At 39.6% G+C, this 16,355-nt stretch overlaps 1 protein-coding gene and 1 long non-coding RNA gene across 6 annotated transcripts in view; one reads left to right on the forward strand and one right to left on the reverse strand.

The window, feature by feature from the left end:
- LOC143145958 (uncharacterized) overlaps positions 1-2,265 on the forward strand; it is a 99,013-nt gene extending 96,748 nt beyond the window's left edge. Inside the window, exon 2 of the long non-coding RNA XR_012991818.1 lies at positions 1,345-2,265. This is a non-coding gene — a long non-coding RNA (uncharacterized LOC143145958). The remainder of the gene's footprint in view (positions 1-1,344) is intronic.
- LOC143145623 (venom dipeptidyl peptidase 4) overlaps positions 1-16,355 on the reverse strand; it is a 290,218-nt gene that overhangs the window by 232,507 nt on the left and 41,356 nt on the right. The gene's annotated exons all lie outside the window — the stretch shown is intronic.

Consider the following 16,355-nt stretch of genomic DNA (forward strand, 5'->3'; position numbering starts at 1 on the left):
AATAATTAAGAAATTAAGCTCCCAGTGTATAAGTAAATAGATGCAACTAGATGCACTTGTACTTTCTTACTCCTTTCACTGCATTATGATGTTAAAAAACACGAGTTCCGTACATTTGGGGCACATTTTTTACTCAAAGACTTTGAGTCTACGGTAAAATGGAAGAACGCTTTAAGGTTAAATGTAGCTAAATATTTCGCGCGTTTGTATTCGTGCGTCGAAACAGATTTTAACCGAGGTAGTGGTGTCTCAATCTCTGCAATTTTTTCCTCGTTCCTGGCATCGTAGTTGCTGTCGTTGTCGACGTCTGCCATGGCAGCTTCCCAACAGCGTTGAAGCTCGTGCTTTTTTGCCTGTCGTTGATAACTTTCGTCTTGCGAGTTCAGTCTTTAATTCGGCAACATTCAATTTGTTCACTTCCACCCTTCTCGCATCATTGGCAAATGTTTCTTTGTCGCGTACCATTATTTCGTATCAGAGACAATTCACTTTTCTTCTTCTCGTTAAATAAATCTCGGACGAACGTACAAAATAAAGAGTATTAACCCTTTCGTCGTTTACTAAAGTAAAAATTTAGAGCAGTGGTCCCTATTACTGTCACTTTAAGCTTGTCGTGTAACTTTGTTTAATCGTTTTAAAAATTTCTAACCTAAAAATCGTTTTAGATCGAGGCGTTGCTTAACCTCTCTTTCATTGGTGAAAATTCTTTTATACGTTGAATATAATGAATCCATTAACAATTAATGGAAAATGTACAACGAAGTCCACTGTCCTTACTACTGTCACTTGAAAAGTTGTCACTCGAATGGAAATTATTCTTTTTTTTTTTTTTGGAAATCCAGTTTGTGTAACAGAGACAAGATTAATAATAAAATTATTGCCTTTGCTACGTTATGATCATTCTACTTATTATTATCATATCATGATATATTTATAAAATATATAAAGCCACTGTAAACTACAACTTTCTACTTATTTGTAAAGTGCCTCAAATGGCACCTAATATTTATTTTTAAGTATCGAGTATAAACAAATATACAACATAAAAACGAAGTAGAAATTTAGTATTAAAATTTCTATTAAATTAAAAGTTTTATTCGCGATCCATCGTACATTGTTCCATTATTAAATAAAATAATTTAAATAGTAGTTATAGGAACATTGACAAGTATTGGGACATCTACCCTATGGTACAAAAAATGTATAATTACTTTTGTAGCTTATATTATTTTACATTCTATGTTTTGTAAGTAATACAAAAATATGCTTCTCAATGTTCAATAATTGACCTTTCTCTTGAAAGATCCCGATTGAATGTTACGTAACGGTCAGTGTTTTTTGCAGACAAAATCGTGCACGATGGGAGCTTAGTGGTATGTTAATTTGATACCAAAGGATGAAGAGCAACGCTGCGAAGCCAGAAGCCAGCGTGTGGTGCTCAAACTTAAATCCTTTCCTGAAGGCAACCCCCATGTGGTACACCATGCAGTTAATGACACTCGCTTCAAATATTAAGCTAAAGGCTTTGACTGAAATTAAAATTGACGACTACCTCCTAAGTAAGGCTTAAACGCGAACAAGGATCAACTTTAATGAACAGTTCATTAAATTTCTCCAGAACGAGTCGAATAATTCTCTCGAGTCATTCAAGTCTGAAAGATCATGGCTCCACAATAATACGCAACACTGATAACTGGAATTATTTTCCCGCAGAAATTAACCGTCATCGATTGGCGTACCCTGCAAAGCTCTCAGATTGACCAGAGGGAAGTATTTACCGCATTCGATCGATAGAGACTAATTGTAGGATTATCCCTTAATCAGGTAGTAACGTCCGATTGGCTGGGAATAGGAATCGCGTGATGTTTACTTAATTAGAGACCGCACTATCATACAATTACATTGCAAATGGAACAGCACCGCGAATCAATATTTTACGACTTCATTGCACAAAAGCTTTACTGCCCCCTTTTTTACGAGCAAAAAAGGTACTCTCGCGAATGGAATTACGTTGAACTTTCCGAACACGTGGACGTTTAATGTCAAAGGTTTAGACATTCAAAGCTCGATAAATATTTGGCCCGTCACTTTTTTTCTCAAGTATTTGAACAAAGAATAGAGCAAAACCTTGGCAGACACCTCTAATTTTTACCGTACATTTTCACGATTCGTCAAAGGTGAAAAATTCTCGTTAAAAAAAGATGAACGTGGTACGAATTTATGACCATAAATGCATCATTTTACCTTTTCGATAGGGTTATTTGGCACGCGAGACGAGTGTACAAGCATATGAGAGTGCTCATAAATAAAACTGGCGCTCTTCGCACGTCGGAAAAAAACGAAAAAACGTTTTACTTTTTCCGTACTAATCGGCTCTCTTCTGTGGCACTTCGTTAAAAAATAAAAATTAGCCGTAATCGATTTCGAGATTTCTGGCACCGATAAAAGCGGTGAAAGCTGACGTATACATACATTTAAAAGTTTATCAAATATTCCGGTACAATTGGCAATTCAATTTACAAGAATATTCTACATACGTATATACAGATTCTGTATAATATATACGTATTATACAGAACGTTCAACGACGCAAATATTTGAAAATCAATAAACGTGTTCCACGTTTAAAACTTGGGAAAAATGTTCTAATGAACATGGGTCCGCAGAGCCACCATTTTCGAGATACGAGGGAAACAAGATTCAAAGAGGTGGGGGTAGCTCCAGCAGTGGCCTTGAGCGGCCAATTAATTACACCTCGATAGTCAAGTGCACGCGCATGCGACGAGTAATCGAAAGCGCGTATCTCGAAAATTAAGCATCGCAGGGAAAAAATTCATTTTACAATTTTGGTTCGTTTCTTCGCGACAAGTCACCCTATACGTGACTGTGTCAGATTTGCTACCCCGTACGTTGAACAACTCGTTCGAATACGTTCTTTTTTATCAACCTCTTTACGTGCTCCACTTATTTCAAATAAATGAACAAATAAATGAATTCATTGTACAGATCCGACGCCCTTAATATTTATTAATACACGTAACTGAAGGAAGCAGAAGAGCAGAGGCCAACCGACATTCACAACGCGGCTAACAATGAAAAATGGTTGGGTCCGACCGAGCCATCTTTCGCGATCAGACCGAACAGCGGAAATGTATGTATGTGTGTGTGTGTAGGGGAGTATGGGTATGTATGTATGTATATATAGAAATATATATATATATATATATATATATATATATATATATATATATATATATATATATTTCTCCATAGAACGGCAGAAGAAACGGCGTCGGTGGATGCAATTACAGAGAGAACGGACGCGAAATTAATGCCAATCGATTTCGTGGAAGCAGTAGATTCTCCGCCTGCAGACCAGAGCAGCCGCTCTCAAAAATTAACGACGACAAGTCCATTCGTGTCAGTTTTTCTTGAGACTTCCAGGGGAAAAACCAACGCGAAGGTCGCGGATGTACGTACTAGTTTGGAGTGGAAGGATTAAGAAATAAAAATAATTATTTGGTGAAACAGTGCTTGGCACTTTCGAACAAAAATTATAACGAGAGTTGTCACACAAGTATGTCGAGTAAGAAAATTGAGTGTAGGAGAAACGAAATATGTATCACGTGATAAAAGTAAATTTAAAAATAATGATAATTATTTGGTGAAACAGTGCTTGACACTTTCGAGAAAAATTATAACAAGAGTTGTCACACATGCATGTCGAGTGACAAAATTGAATGTAGGAGAAAAAATATATATATATCACGTGATGTAAGTAAATTTAATAATAATAATAATTATTTGGTAAAATAGTGCTTGACACTTTCGAAAAAAATTATAACGAGAGTTGTCACACAAGCATGCCAAGTGACTAAATTGAGGGTAGGTGAAAAGAAATATGTATCACGTGATAAAAGTAAATTTAAAAATAATGATAATTATTTGGTGAAACAGTGCTTGACACTTTCGAGGAAAATTATAACAAGAGTTGTCACACAAGCATGTTGAGTAAGAAACTTGAATGTAGGAGAAGAGAAATATGTATCAGGTGATATAAATAAATTTAAAAATAATAATAATTATTTGGTGGAACAGTGCTTGGCATTTTCGAGAAAAATTATAACAAGAGTTGTCACACAAGCATGTTGAGTAAGAAACTTGAATGTAGGAGAAGAGAAATATGTATCAGGTGATATAAATAAATTTAAAAATAAAAATAATTATTTGGTGAAACAGTGCTTGGCACTTTCAAAAAAAATTATAACAAGAATTGTCACACAAGCATGTCGAGTGACAAAATTAAACGCGAGAGAAACAATATTATTCCATAAAGCAATAAAAAATATTCCTTAGATGATGTAAATAAAATACACGGAAAACGAGTAAGTGTAACTTGATACTTGCAAAGAGGCGCGTTACAGTAATTAAAAATAATATCCGATATTTTGGAAACTTTGGTCACTCGTGAATGATAATTTTTTCAAATTGTTCCCGTCTAGTGAAGAGGAATAACGGTACAAAAATTTTCCTACGAGACCGCTCGACGAACACATTGTTCTTTTTACGAAGATGCTTAGGAGATTGCACCTGATACGATATCAAAAATAAAAAGCAAGTTGCACGAGAGACGATTGTGGCCTGGAAGCGGTTTATGAACGGAATAGAGCGAGAAAGGTGTGCTCTATGGCAGTAATTATGGTGGTTGATGAGAGTTTCACGCTAGGCCGAACCGCAGCCCACCATCGACCCACTGCGGAATCGAGGGTCGCCCGTGTGTATTTAGTTCTGTCTGCGTTCACCGATAAACCGTCAACGACGCGTCGCGTTCACCGTGAACGAGAATCGTCGTTTCCAACGACGGGTGAGAATATTTTGGAAAAACCGCTCCCGGACGTCAATGGAACGTCGACGCGCGAGTTCTGTTGCGGGCGCGGGCGTGAAAGCCATAAAACCAACGGATGCAGCGATTTATCTTTTTTGGAAATCTGTTCCTCGTTTGCAGATCCTGTTGTACCGTTAAGAGGCTTTATTCGGTCGACAGAATTCAAACATTTGCTTGTGCTTCGGGTTCACAGTGACAAACAAAACTATTTGCACGCTTACTTTTCTTCTCGTAGAGTAGAACGTATCCTATCGAATGTGACGCAAGACTTTCGATAAATATTTAACATACATCCGTGAGAAAAAAACACTCGTGAATTATTTTTAATGATATATAGGTATAAAATGATTTTTTTCATAAGTTACATTCATTCGTTACGCACACGGTATACGTACTATGTTTCGATTAATTGAATTACATATGGAGAAGATTTTATGTATTATTATATCAGAGTTTGAATTAGAAGTTCTGTAAGGGTGTACTAGAGAAGGGTTAAAACGGTTCGATCTTACGAATTGTGAGCATTATTGCTCGTAATTGTTCACATATTTTTGAAGCTTTCGACGATTTGCACGCTTACTTTTCTTCTCGTAGAGTAGAACGTATCCTATCGAATGTGATGCAAGACTTTCGATAAATATGTAACATACATCCGTGAGAAAAAAACACTCGTGAATTATTTTTAATGATATATAGGTATAAAATGATTTTTTTCATAAGTTACATTCATTCGTTACGCACACGGTATACGTACTATGTTTCGATTAATTGAATTACATATGGAGAAGATTTTATGTATTATATCAGAGTTTGGTATTAGAAGTTCTGTAAGGGTGTACTCGAGAAGGGTTAAAACGGTTCGATCTTACGAATTGTGAGCATTATTGCTCGTAATTGTTCACATATTTTTGAAGCTCTCGACGATCCTCGCAATTTTTATTCGAATAAATTTTCCAAATAATGCACCTGTCGTGAGTTACGAGGATTTTAAAGGCTTGCCGCATCTGCGTCTGACTATGGACGGTCCACTGTCACTTACATCTATTCCGGGCATTCCGCGCCTTCCCCCCCTCTACAGCAGTCCGATTGCGCTGTCTTCGGAACCGATGTGACCGGAATGTAATATATTTAATATATCTTTCTATAACTCCTAGTGCGTGCTATATTTTCCAAAGTAGTTTCAACGAAAGTCACTCGATTTGACAACGACTTTGAGAGTACGTATTATAAATTTACTAATAGATTTCGTGCAAAATTATTAAATCGTTCTCCCGTTTTACTTTCTGCGAGAACTTAAATTAAAATTTTGCGATCTTTTATGCAAATATATTTCTATTATTGCTCGGCCGATTACTCTCGTCACAATCTGACGTCACAATCTACGACAAAGTAGTCACAAATCTGATAATTATAATGGAGTACTATCAATCGCCCTAATAATACGTCGGTACTGTTAATATTGTGGAATATAACATATTTAATATAACATACATAATATATATTTTTGAAAATAATTTCAACGAATGTCGCTCTATTTGACAACGACTTTGAGAGTACGTATTATAAATTTACTAATAGATTTCGTGCAAAATTATTAAATCGTTCTCTCGTTTTAGTTTCTACGAGAACTTAAATTAAAATTTTGCGATCTTTTATGCAAATATATTTCTATTATTGCCCGGCCGATTTCTCTCGTTAAAGTAGTCACAAATCTGATAATTATAATGGAGTACTATCAATCATCCTAATAATACGTCGGTACTGTTAATATTGTGGAATATAACATATTTAAAATATATTTTTGAAAATAATTTCAACGAATATTGCTCGATTTGACAACGACTTTGAGAGTACGTATTATAAATTTACTAAAAAATTTCATGCAAAATTATTAAATTGTTCTCTCGTTTTACCTTCTGCGAGAACTTAAATTAAAATTTTCCGATCTTTTATGCAAATGTATTTCTATTATTGCTGGGCCAATTTCTCTCGTCAAAGTAATCACAAATCAGATAATTATAATAGAGTATTATCAATCTCCCTAACAATACGTCAGTACTGTTAATATTATAAAGTATATTATATTTAATACATCTTTCCACAACTCCTAGCGCGTGCTACATTTTCGAAAGCAATGATAAATTTACTAAAAATCGTGAGTAAAATTGTTCAATCGTTCTCTCGTTTAACTTTCTACGAGTATTTTAAAACTTCGCGATCTTTCATGCAAATGTATTTCTATTATTGCCCGGCCGATTTCTCTCGTCAAAGTAGTCACAAATCTGATAATTGTAACGGAGTGTAATCAATCTCCCTAATAATATGGTGCATTGTACGGGTATACAGGTTGGAACACTAAACGTATTATTATTGCTTTGTGTTGCCCCCCTGGGCCAACGTCATTTATGTACAGAATGGCACGCGATCCGCTGCACTAGTATCCGTATTTTTCCCCAGCCCTTTAGATTGCCATCTAATATCGGCTATGACGTGGCTGGTGACGGTGAACGAACGCATTTCCGGCGAAGCTCATTTCTGCTCGATTATCGCGCGCTTTCCTCTCTCGACCCGAGCGTCCACGACCCGGATTTTTGTTGCTTCGAAAAAGCCACGGAGATGTGCCATACATCGTTTTGACCCGTCGCTCCACGGAATTTCTTCTCTAATTTTTCTCCGGTCGATGCTTTCCATTTGTTCCGCGAGAATCGCTGAGCGCTCACAGAGAACGAATGTAAATACCGGGAATGAGAACGTTGCTCGGGTGGGAATGCTCTGACTGTGCGGTTTCCCTTTTCTTTTTTTTTCTCATTTTTTTTCCCCCTTTTTTCTTTCTTTTTTTCTTTTTTTTTTTTCCCTTTTTTTTTTTGTACCCCTCCCACCATCCCTCTGTTTTTATTCCGCGAGCATCGTTGATTCAGAAAGGATAGCGAAAAGAGGCAGAAATAATTACAGGATTGTGTTTTCCCTTCTTTCGAAAAAAATGCACGTTCTTGGTCCTTTTTTCATACTTTCATCCGGTTCCTTTTCACAAATTCCATGAGACAGATATAATTGCGTGCATTATTTACAGTCGGCGTGCGCTTCTCTGTTACCGTTGCGTACCAGCTCAGCTTCAGGTATAGAGTTTGTAGGCAAACCGCTGGAAGAGTACGAATGGCCACTAAATTTCTCGAAACATCCGTGTATCTTGGGGAAAGGGGATAAAATCACAAGCGGAACGGAAAATTCTTCGTCGAAAAACAAGTTAAAACCGAACAATACACTTTTCTTGTACGTTACCTCTCTTCTGAGAAAATTGGCTTTGAATATTGTTAAGCTGCGCGTGCACTTGAATGGGGCAGCTCAGTGGTTCTCCGAGCGGTACGTCAATCGACTGTATTTATTCACAGTCGTAAATCGTGGTTGTATTATACAATTTAGTTGATTCATCGACGACGATCTTTAACAATTTATCGCGGTAATAAATTAAATCGTCCATTGATTTTTCGTGAGTTAAAATCTCCAATGATCGTTACGAGTATCGTGAGAGTCTCTCTGAACTGAGAACCGCTGTAGCTGCTCCGTCGAGCACGCGCGTTTCGAATCATTTTTCAGAACTCATTTTCCTCGAAAATGGAGACCCGGCCGAGAAAACTCCACTCCACATTTTCGATGTATTTTTTCGCCAAGAATCCATTCTCTTTGTTCCAATCTTAAGAACGCGAAAGCTTCATCGTATCGCATAAATTCTAAAGACAACGCGCGTATACTTTCCGGGCGACGCTTTCCGGTGTATGCGCCGTGTTTTAAGAGTCAAGGAGGTTAGAACGCCAAATGTTTTGTCGAGGACCGGGAATACAATTTTACGAAACGTTCGTAAAACGAGACGTACGTTCCTCGTCGAATATCGAATATCCACACATTGAACTATAAATCTACGTAAACAAATAACAACATCGTGCAACCTTATTTGGACGATTTGGTTACCCATTCCCCGAGCCCAAGAAAATAGTTCCGAGCCAAACGACGATAACTTTCACAAGGATCGAAATTTTTTCGTGAAATTTCTTACATTTACAATTTGATCAATTTTCGTGCAAACGATAAAATTACACGACGTTAAAAAAGAAAAAATTTCCAAACCGCTCCCCTATCTTTCAGCCTCGCTTGACTCTGACTTTTTCATACCAGAGAAACAAGATGGCCGTTGTTCGATTTTACCCGCGAACCCGTGTAAACGTTGACCGTAGACGCCGTGTCACGACAAGATTGATTCGTTCGTTAAACGGTTTCGGGGGCGGTGCTCGCAGCTTCGTCATAGCCGCGAGAAAGAAGCACAAATTCACGCATGAAAATACGGTTCAGCATAAGTTAAGAGACGGCGCGGGCAAGTTTCCGAGACCCCGCGCCGGCGGCGCCCGCGCAAAAACATAAAACAAGGAAGTTCGTAAACAGCTCGGAAGCAGTTCGCGAACTGTTCGTCATAGCGTGTGCACGCTACCCGTGGAGCCTCTTGGCCCGCACAAAGAAGACATTTGCGAGCAATTTCTTTGATCTTATCACGGGGGTGAAGGGCCCGTAAAAACGTGATGCCGGGCAGGGACGAAAGCCAAGTTAGTTTGAAGCTGTTCGCGAAACTTGTCGCGCTGAACGTCCATGCGATAAGTATGTCACACGATACACCGTTAAGCTTTGAAGGAACGATTAAAACGCGAGAGTGACTCGCGAGGATTGCGTCCACGATTCGTTGCGCGTACACGAAGAGTGAGGTTATGTTCGCTGTAAAAGAATAACGTTTCGAAGTGAAACGACGCGAAACCGGGGAATCCAGACGAACGTGAATCCTTTGTTTGTGAAAATGAAATTGGTGAATGGTGTACTGTTCGTTCTTGGAAAGAAGGCACAGTTGTGTTTACATCCCCACTCCAGTTGCATTTCGTTGACCCGCCCATCGTGATGGACGTTGTTTCTATTGGTCGATGACGAAGATCGAAGAGGGTCGTTGAAGGATTGGGCGAGACGGAATAATTCGAAGCATTGGCGTAGTCTTTGAATAAAATCGTCGAAACAGAATGATTTTCTTAGTATTTATACGTTAACGTTGAGTCGATGAGATTCTTTGAAAAATTAAATTTATTTGAATAATGTCTTTAATGATTATTGATATCTTCAAATTCATTTGTGGATGAGACAAATTAATTTGTACTCGTTAAAAATAATACAAATTCGTTTATACTCGTTTCTTTCTACATAAACTCTGTTTAATTAAAATTTACACAGAAGTGAGTCGTGTTAAGATTAAACAAATGCGTAACTTTTGCTTTCTTGGATTAAGAATCTGTACACGAAAGACTTCAGGTGACAGACGACTGAGAAAATATAAATGTTGTGCTTTTAATTTTAACACGACTTACTTCTGCGTAAATGAAATACAAGTATCACTTTTGTTTTCTTAGATTACAAGAAATTAGTTTCTTGAATTAGATTACATTCAAATGGAAGATGACTGAGAAAATATAAACGTTGTGCTTTTAATTTTAACGCGACTTACTTTCGTGTGAATTGTGATTGTGCAGAGTTTACGTAGATAGAAATGAGTTTAAACGGATTTATATTATTTTTAACGAAAATAATAGCAGCAATGCCCGCGATGGTAGGAGAGCTAGTAGAACTGTAACTGGAATGGGGATCTAAACACAATGGTGTCTTCTTCTCGCGATAGGTCTTGAATTAATTATTTAAATCTACAAACGGAGATATCTACGCCTGAATTTGTATATCGAGTAATAACTCTCATATCTTTCGATGAAACGTCTTCCCAAACAATTGAAAGATGAGTAGGAAACTTCGACAAAAGACGAGGGAACAAGTTCCTTGAGCAACATCTATAATACAGAAGGTTTTACGCACAGCGTTAAGCTTCAAAGGCGTCAAATCCTTAATTAACTGGTAATCCGCTACACGAGGTAATATAATACTGACTTATTATGGAAGAAACTTTATACCAACAAAATAATTTCGCAAGCACCTGGACCAGGCAGCTTCCGGAGGTAATTTCAAACACATTTTGTTGTTAATTGTTCCATATTTTCGTTACACGCACGGTTAGCGATGTTGAAATTTTTAAACCTCCAAGTTGTCGGAGCGAATGTCAAGCTACGTACGCAACGTTCCAACGCGCAATCGATTACAAGTACTAAAAACTCGGTAAAAATTCACCGAATACCGAAGAAGAAAATTTCATCCTCGTGAAATCCGCCTCAAATTTCAGCGAACGTTTGCGACGAACCTCTGTCGAAAATCCTTGGCGCGTTATTCGACGACAAAACGAAATATGGAAAATGCAGCTCGAAATATTGCACGAATTTCGTCGCGGAGGAATTTCGGCCAAAATTACGTCCATCGAGGACCCCCTTAGAAATTTATCGCATAACGTACGTAAGGTCCCTGACGACGCTGATTCGACAAAGGAGAGAGATTTGGGAGAAAAGACACAACAGAAGCATCGAGAGTCCCTCGCGAAGTAACACGTCGATTAACCGATCCGATCGAGTCACCTAAAGTTACAAGGGGACCTGGACCGTCTGAGGGTAATCTCGTAAGGGAATTCTCCGAAAGAAAGAAAGAAAGAAAAAAAAAAGAAAGAAAGAAACAGAGGAAATATCTTCAGCTGACACTTAACTTTCAAGAAGTCCCTGCTCCCTAAAATGATCAGCCTCCCTTTGGCCAATAGCTGATGGCCTCAGTGCCTCGTCATGATTCCCTCTCGAGCCTCAGGCAACTTGCCAAAACCTGGTCGTCTGTGCTCGTCTTCTTTTCAGGCAGAAAATTCTGTCCAGAACGATTCGTATCACTTGTTACGTGGTGGCATGCGGACCACACCACGTGACAGTCGCAACTGCATCTCCTTGGGGTTGCAGCAACCTTTGCAGAGCGATTATGCAACACTGAACCGTTCTCTTGTTTCGAACTCTGCGGATCGTTACGATTGCGGATCGATTCGTTTCAACGATCGAAAAACGATCTCTGTTACGCCATTGGAAGGTTCGAAGATTATTTAATCGCAGAATTACACAGGCTAATGAGATTGAAGAACACTCGTGTTACGCAAATATGGCGGCGGTAGTTCTCGAGCTCGCCACCAGGGGCTACTTCACCGATCCTGTTCCTGATTTCTGTACAAGAAACAATCTACGCGTTGGAAGCTTCTCTTTCCATTTTATTCGGCTAAGTTTCACTCGAGCTGAGAAGAGAAGATTTCACAGATCTCGTTACGTGACAATTACATATGCATAGGTAGTAAACTCGTAACCACTGAGCATTAATGAAATTAGTGCTCCTCCGTATTGGTGGACCGAGTTACGTGTTACTTCTGATCTAATAATTACGTGTATTCACTCATTGTCACGCGTGACTGATTATAAATAAAATCCTGTATTTAAAAAAGAGAAAGGAAAGATTTGATTTCTACTTGTCGAAGAAATCTTACTTCACACTTGTCCAGAAACGGACAACTTACTTACACTTGTGTCGTTAAAACGGTTCGATCTTTGCACAGATATCACCGAGAGACCGAGGACCTGCCAGAACACTCCTGGACTATATAAACAGCGTGGAGTAGTTTTACAGGAATTATGGTTTCACTTATCAGAGCGATCCTTGGAGTACATCTTAAGGTTATGACCCGAGACTATGACTCGGCACGAACTTTGGAATCCTATGATTTAGTACTTCGGGAACTGTGTGTATCCGTAGAATAACTAGAAACTGGCTTCGATGCGACGATATTAAATATCACGAGCAATTTATGCGAACGAAACTCGTGGGAAGGGTGACTTTCGAGTTGTCGCGAGTTCTCGCGACAGAAGGGTGAACAAAGGATCTGAAAACAGCGCCGTCATTCGTCGACCACGAGCGTGTGCATATTTCTCGAACGAAACGTGAATCAACACTTTATCATTCGTCATCCGGTCGAACGAACCGCGATGCTTGGAACGACACCGCCAGTTTTATTCCCCGTTCGACGTCCCCTTCCGGTTTCGTTCTCGCTTACGTAAATCCGTGTTCCCCGGTAGCTTGCACCACGGAACTTCCATATTTTACACATCGATGCGAGTGTACACAGGAGCACAGAAATTGATGCGACTCGGTGCACCTTCGGGGCGCACAATCGCCGGGTAATACAAAAGGAGGGTGTTTCCAAGTTCACGGCGAGTCGACCGGGACGAAATTAATTCGACGAACGGAATCTTTGTTACCCGGAACAAAACGGGGCACCCGGTGAAAGTGAAGTTTCCGGAAATGTACGAATAGTTCGGACAGTTCCCGTGGTGCGTTCAAGGTGGCGGGTTATCCATTCGGTAGTGCCTATGGTTCGCGTTCGCTAGCGTAGACGACGGTACGATAAATCAAGATTACTAATCCGAAAGTAAATCAGGGATCGAGAGATTGAAAAATTTCCATCGAAGTTCCGATCGGGAAATCTCGAGGAAACGGACCGAGAACGTGACGGTTCTATCGTCAAAAGGGAAACTTAATTTCCGTTGAAAGCCACGAGGTACTATATGCCCGAACCCTTTCGACAAAACAGCGATTCTCAGCATTCGGCGTTGAAAAATTGCGTTTCTTTTGTGCCGTCTATTTTCCATCAACGTCGTGCTTTGTTGGCTACAAACAATGCCAACAATTTTCACCCCTTGGCTCGTTCCTTCCCCACTTCCATCCATGTGACTTGAAAAATCTCGAATCTTGAACTCTCGCGGTAGAATGGCTACCTTTTTCTCCTTATCGCGTCCCGTTGCTCGGTTCTGGCTCGCGATCGGTGCTGTTTTGTTCCCGATCGTGACACAACTCGAGGTAAAAACACGGAATTAATTCCGTCCCCCGCTGAACCGCGCCGCTCATCAAGGCGTAATTCAATGATTGTTGAAAATGATGTTTGCCGTACGTAATGGCGCAAATCGATAGGCTCGTATAAGCAGAGGGAAATTAACGTCGTGCCATCCGGTACACAGGACGTGTACCGGCTAGATACAGCCGGCATCGAAACCCTCAATTTGCGGCAATAGCCCGGACCCTCGGCCAGCAAGGGACGATCAGCGCGAATCCATGATCCCTCGCTCGCTAATTACTGCCTACGTCAAATTCCCTCGATTGCAAACCGCTGCATCGGATAACCGCAACAAAGATTTCGTCCCGATTAATCGGGATTTCAGGGTCGAGAACCCTTCCGATCGGCGGGATTCTGTTGGAGATGGACCGTTTGCGACCGTTAAGACCCAGGACACGGGCCAGGTCCCCGATACGTGATCGTCGATATGCCCGTGATCCAGTATTTCTATACCGTTTTGCGTTCGCCGGACGATTCGAATCCCGTGTTTAATCGGCAGATGGAACTCGTAACAGTTAGTTACACGCCTTGACGAAACCTCGTCCACGATTGGTTCTGGTGATAATGCAAGCTGAGGCAAATGCGGAGACGACAGTGCTGTTTCTCAGATCGCCATTTCCACGTTTTTTATCGGTCACGTTTCGCGAGAACTTAACAAAAATTGTGAAATACACTGAGAGTACTAAAATTAATGCTAATTTATTTAGAAGAGCATTCCAGCAGTGTCTTCCTAGATGACGGTTGTCGAACACAACGAGGTTTACTTTGTTCTTTTTGGCACGATATTGTTCACGAACTTCTTGTTTAAAATTACGAAACTACATTGTATTTCGTTACGTTACGATGTTACGTTAAACTTTCTATGCTATATGATTTATAACTCGCGATTTATGACTCGTGAAACGATAGATATGTTTGGGGAAACATAGGGGTAGTCCCAGAAGTACCTGACCTAAGAAAGAAGACACAAAAAATTTGGGAAAAAATATCTTTGTTTATGTAGATAGTCTCTTTTTGGATCGATACACTTTTCCCAACGATGTTCAATGACTGTTTACAATGAGAATCGTCGAGCTCTGCAAAATAGTCATCGAACACAGACTCCACCTCTTCATTGGTGGCAAATCTTGCAACCACCGAATGCAATCTTTCTGCGCGCGTACTGTAGACTTCAGAATCGAATTATGGACACTGATCCAATCTTTTCGAACGCGTATAGTTTTCAAAATCGAATAGTACGTATCGATACCAAAGTGTATTTTATGATTATTGCGTGTTCGAGTTATTTGTGACTAATTGGTTCATCGAGCTATTAAAAATTTGTGATCCAGAATGTTTATCCTATTTGACATTGATACGATTCGAATATTCAATTGACAGGAGAAACTCCTGGCTATTTCGCGGTTTCTGAGCGCAAGATATATGCAGGTACAGTACGCGCGCGAAAAGATTGCATTTGGAATTACAGCTGGTCCCATTCGTCCAGAGAAAATAAAAAAAGCATCTACCTGTTCTGCACGCGAGGAATAGACCTCTGAACGAATGAAACACATCGTAACTCCAAATGTAATCTCTTTGCGCGCGTACTATAGCTTTAGGATCAAATTGTCACGCATACGAGATACTAATTGATTTATCCAACTATTAAAACTCCATACTTGGAGATCAACGATCCATGACACGAGAATGGATTCTTAAGTACTGTCTGTTCGCGAGAAAAAGGCTAACAAATGTTTACACCCCCACTATAGTTTACAATCTACTAACTTCCCTACTATTGACCAAGGACAGCGACTCAAAGCAACAATGAAAGTATTGGGTTGTTCGAAAAGTCATTTCGTTTTTTTTTAAGTGAAAATGAAACACGATTTTTTTAGAGTGTATAAACATTTTATTAAATTACATATTCTCCATTTTGGAAAACAAAATCACTTTCCGAACAACCCAATAGAAGATCTACTAGACTGTAAACTAGACTGGGAATGTAAACACTCGTAAGCCTTTTTCTCACGAACGAACAGTAGATAACACCGAGATGCAAATCGGTACCAGTTCGTTGTACAAATATACCTCTCCAAGTTATACTTATACCTTGGAATCCAGAAACTTTTTTGAATCTACAGACAGTACTCTCAAAACACGAACGAATACACTGGAGTGTATTCCACCGGATAAGTGGAACATGGAGAGACGTTTAGAAAAACTAAAGTAGCATTGGAACTTCCTCGACGATGACCCCGGGTACTTGAACGTCAGCTGGGAACCCTCTTCTCTCATTTTTCGATCAACGGTTAGACTATTTATTTATTTATCGCGTAGAACTCGGTCGAAGAAGAGCCGCGAGACGCGAGCCACTATCGGTGGATCGTATTTCAAAGACACATAACTCGCACCCGGAAACCTCTGGCGGTTTTAATTGCAAGAACCCGGCTCGTGAAAGCTTCGAGGATTTATACAGCCAAGTTACAGCCCTATTACAGTCCAGATCGTGAAACATTTAATAATCGAGGTTTCAGAATTCAATTTTCGAGACACTTATTATCAGTCGAGACGAAAGACGAAACTTTGCCACTGTGTCCGAATCGTCATACCTGAACCGAA

The sequence above is a fragment of the Ptiloglossa arizonensis genome, chromosome 1, assembly GCF_051014685.1.
Source record: "Ptiloglossa arizonensis isolate GNS036 chromosome 1, iyPtiAriz1_principal, whole genome shotgun sequence".
NCBI lineage: Eukaryota > Metazoa > Arthropoda > Insecta > Hymenoptera > Colletidae > Ptiloglossa > Ptiloglossa arizonensis.